Below are 5,081 nucleotides of genomic sequence, written 5' to 3' on the forward strand. Positions count from 1 at the left end.
CAGGAGAAGCTAGCTTAAACACGGAAATAAAAAGCTTTATTACTGCAGTGTAAAGGTGCCTATAGATGGGGTTTTTTTTAGGGGGGGAGTGTTTCCTATGGCATAGTCCAAACTCATATCACACTGATAACAAAAGCCTTAAGAGCAAAAAAAGGAACAGGGAGCCTTAATCCATGAAGTAATCTGAGCAAATGAAGTAATCTGTAAACTTTAAAGAGAAACCAGCAGACCCTTTGCTTGGAAAATAAAGTTCTGCTGGTTTCTCTTTAAGGTTTCCAGACTCAAAGGAGAGCAGGGCAATTAAAGGCACAGAAGTCCTGTCCTCTATTGAGTCTGGCAACCCTACTCAGAAGATTTCAGCCGCTGATTCTTCGAGGCGATGAAGTCTGGCTTATATGTAAATAAATGAAGTAGGGTGGAAGGGCCTGGGGTGGAAGGGCCTTACTTCAGCCTTCCGCATGAATATCTTCTAGAATTTCCAGATTGTCCACAAAAATTGAGCCATTTCCAAGCGCTGGCACCTCTAGTTCGACTTGATGCGCTATAGGTTGAGGTATTGGAAGGGGAGCTGAATGACCCACTTCTTCTGGAGTCAGATGCCGGCTAGATGTCCAATCTTCAGTGGATAAAGGCAGTGGATACAACACTGTCTGGAACAGGGCCTAAAGACACAAACTCATTAATAGCAATGTACTGTATCTGTCTGTCCTTCAGTTTGTCTGGGAACAACTTGGTGCATCCTGGCCAGAGTAGTTCAGTCCATTAAGTTCTACAGTCTTGTTGGGCTTAGTGGAAGGAGGCCTCACCTCAGTCTGAGAATCTCTCCCAGGTGCTACCTTGAATGCACAGAGCTTCCATGATATGAGTCGATTTCAAGGATTCGTTCTCCAGCATAGGTGAAGGCCAAAACTAACCTTGACAAACAGGAGGGAAGATCAAGGAATAATGGAAAAACCGTAGTATGATGCAGGAGCTAATATTATAACTGAGGAAAGCACCCAGCAAACTTCCGTTTGGAAGGGCAGAGGGTAAAAATAAGTTTCATGTGAAACCCAAATGCTAACTCCCTGCTTTCTGATTTGTAATTGGCCCTAATTAATATATATAATTGGCTGTTTGAATCACCGTATTTTTCTGTGTATAAGACGCCCCCCTACTTTTGGGGACCCCAAATTTAGAAAATTGGTAGCATATGCACTACCTGTGTATAAGACACCCCCAGATTTTTAACCTTATTTTAAGGTAAAAGAAACCTAGTATTATACATGGAAAAGTACGGTATATACGGGGAGGCTGGCAAGCTCTTGCACTTCCCAGCTATGTTTTATGTGAGCCCAGTGCCGGGCTTGCAAGATAAGCCTCGGGAGTAAAGTGTACAATAGAATTAAGAGTTATGCAAGTTACCGGTGGAAATCAATGAGAAAGGATTAAGCGTGTCAACTATGGCCTCTAGTGTCCAATGGAAGGAAAGGCACATGGTCGCACGGCACGGCAAATGCATCCAACTCGTCTCCATTGAGAAATCAGGGAAAACAGCAGCATGCAACTGACATATGAACGGCCCTCCTGGATCAAACCAATGGTCCAGCATCTAGGTCATGCAGTGGCCAAGCAGATGCCTTCCGGCAAGTCTGGAATAAGGGCATGAAGTCAAGAACCCTCTTCTCCTGTAGATCAGGAGATTCTGTATGACTAATAGCATCTCCTCCATAAGAAGTTCATCCAAACCACTTGTACAGCCAATTTAGCTAGTGAACATCAACGCTTGTTGTGGCAGAAGATTCCACAAAACATGCTATGTAAAAAAGAGTCCTTATGTTTGCCTCTTCTTTATAGTATACTGATCAATTCCATTGGCTAACCCCAAATATGAAAGAGGCTCATGTCCTTTATTTGTGCATTTATTTATTTGTCATTTCATAAAATTTATATACCCCAAAACTCACCAAAATAATCAGTCTCCTCACTGCCAAATTAAAAAGCCTCGGCTCCTCCCTCATTCTTCTCGCTGCCATTAATACCTGTTATCACTTTCTTGTTTAGCCTTTAGCCTTTAAGTCTCACTTAATGCTGTTTTCATTTGGCTCCCCTCCTACATCACAACTTAATCTTTTAGCGTTTCCGTAGTGGGAGTGCTGTTTTCCTTTAATCAGATGTTGTACTGAAAATCAAGTCCCATTTGTAAGCACCAGCCACAGGAACCTGCTTCTCCTGACCCCAGCAACCGTGCAGAACCACCTTTCCAAATAGTCACCCATCCTTCGCACACCAGCACAAGTTGTAATTAATTGCATTAAAACAGAAATAGTAGTTAAGAACAACAGTGGACCTGAGAACATTCACACACAAAAATCAGATTATTTTCTTATCTTGCTGTATAATAAAATTGTAAGGCATGACCACTGTGTTTTCATCGGCTAGTTGCCAGGGTTCAAAAGTCAGGTGCAGGGTGAGGTTGCTCCCAGAAAATACTATAAAAATAAAATTTCTGTTCTAACAGAAAATTATATAAAAATTCTATATCAATGGTATCTAACTGGGAGTAAATTGGCAAAAATGTATAAATCTAAATCAAAGAAGTGTTGGAAATGTAAAGAGAATGAAGGTTCTTTTTATCATATGTGGTGGTCTTATAGAAAGGTTAAAGATTACTGGGAAATGATATATAATGAATTGAAAAATAAAGTTTAAAATAACATTTGTTTTTTAAAAAACAACCCAGAAGCTTTCCTTTGGGAAATTATACGGACAGTACCAGTGGCGTTGCAGGGGGGTGCGGTGCATCTCAGGTGCCATGTCTGGGGGGGGGTGACAAGAACACACACCACGGGGTGCTTGCTTCACTGCCCCCGGGCACGGCGGCACAAGCAGCCATTGCGCCGCTGCAGCCGCATGTGGAGGATTCTCCGTTTGCAGCTGCAACCGTGAGCAGAGGATCCCGCCACCGTCCGAACGGTGCTCAGGTGGCACCGGCGGCAAACTGCTACTTACAACGCATGCACGGTGTCGCTCGCATGTGCTGTGCATGGCAACGTCGCACATAGAAGAGAAGAGAAGAGTTTGGATTTGATATCCCGCTTTATCACTACCCGAAGGAGTCTCAAAGCGGCTAACAATCTCCTTTCCCCTCCTCCCCCACAACAAACACCCTGAGAGGTGGGTGGGGCTGAGAGACTTCAAAGAAGTGTGACTAGCCCAAGGTCACCCAGCAGCTGCATGTGGAGGAGCGGAGACGCGAACCCGGCTTCCCAGATTACGAGTCTACTGCTCCTAACCACTACACCACACTGGCTCTATGTACATGCGCTGTACATAGCGGTTTGCCACCGGCGCCGCTGGAGTGCTGGGTGGATGGCAGTGCGATCCCTCCACCGCCAGCAGGAGCCGCTTGCGGCAAGCCAGGGGCCCCCCCTCCCAGCCTCTCTCCCTCCCTGGCTCGCAGTAAGCGGCTGCCGCTTTGCTGCTTTACAGCGAGCTGGGAAGGGAGGGAGGGGGACGGACGGGAGCCGTGGCTCCCAAGAGGACAAGCTGTGCAGCTTTGCCAGTGCCCCAGCAAAGCGGCATAGCTCCCTCCCTTCCCCCGACGGCTCGGGGTACTTGGGAGTTACGGGGGTGGGGGTGCAGAGGTGTAGGAAGGGGGAACAGACCACCCCAGGTGTCATCGCTGGGGGGGGGCATTCTGCGCCCACCCGCGACTCCCAAGCCTACCCCGAGTTGTCGATGTGGGGGATGGGGGTGACAAAAAAATTCTGTACCGGGTCCCACCTGGGCTTCCTACGCCTCTGGAAAGAACTACCCAAATTGTACAGAAACTAATTCATGTATGCTACTACAGCAGCAAAAAATGTTACTTGCCCCAAAATGGAAAGAACCAGAAATCCCAGCAAAGGAAGAACGGATACAACAACTTATGGAATATGCAGAAATGGTGAAGCTTACCAGTAAAATCAAGATAACAAACTTTTTTTATAAAAGAATGGAAATGGTTTATTGAATATTTGCAAATTGTAAACAGATAAGAATATTGGCAGGATTGTTGTAATAACCTGAAGTTTCATAAGAGCGTATATTTAAAGTAGATGGATAAATGGACAAATTAAATTAATTTGGATATGCAGAAGATATTTAAAATAAATTTAAGGAGCCGCAGAAAGAAGGGGAAGGAAGTCAAGTTCTGAAATGTTAAAATGACTGTAAAATTATTGAAATGTATAAACCTGAAAAACATAAATAAAATTTTAAAAATAAAAACAGACCATCCTCCTCTCTTTGTTCCCCTGGCAGTTCTTATGACCCCCAAATAAAGTTAGCCCTCACTTAATAAGCTTTTCTTAGCATTAGACTGTTAAAATAATTTAATTTCCTCAATAAGCAGTCTCTCTCTCTCTCTGGAAAACACTGAGCTTGAAAGCTCAGCATGGATAGGTTTTTAAAATAGAAGATGACAGCGTGCATGGTTCAGGGTTTTTTAAAAAGGTCTAGTAAAAATGAAACCATATACAGTGGTACCTCGGGTTACAAACACCTCAGGTTTCAAAGACTTTGGGTTACAGACTCTGCTAACCCTCAGGTTAAGAACTTTGCCTCAGGATGAGAACAGAAATCGTGCGGTGGCAGCACAGCGGCAGCGGGAGGCACCCATTAGCTAAAGTGGTTAAGAACAGTTTCAGGTTAAGAACGGACCTCCGGAATGAATTAAGTTCATAACCAGAGGTACCACTGTATTTCCTGAATTGATAAGGGTTTCCACTGAACCAAGTCATCCTGGGTTCTTGGATGATTTATTCTGCTCTATGAAACCCATTTTTAAACACACTTTTCATTAATGTAAATTGAGAGCATGTTATGGAAACCTGGGAGTATATTAAGAAAATGTGAAGCTGCCAAATGAGTCACACCATTGGTCCCTGTCTCTGAGTATTGTCTGCTGGCTGGCAGCAGTTCTTCAGGACCTTGGAAAGGGATGTTCTCTAATCCTGCTACCTAAAAAGCTTTTAAAAGAGACATGCCAGGGACCATCTACACAGAATTGTAGTGTTGGTCATTGTTCTGTACTAAGCTGTACTGAACAATAGGATCCA

This window comes from Zootoca vivipara, chromosome 13 (assembly GCF_963506605.1).
Source record: "Zootoca vivipara chromosome 13, rZooViv1.1, whole genome shotgun sequence".
Lineage (NCBI taxonomy): Eukaryota > Metazoa > Chordata > Lepidosauria > Squamata > Lacertidae > Zootoca > Zootoca vivipara.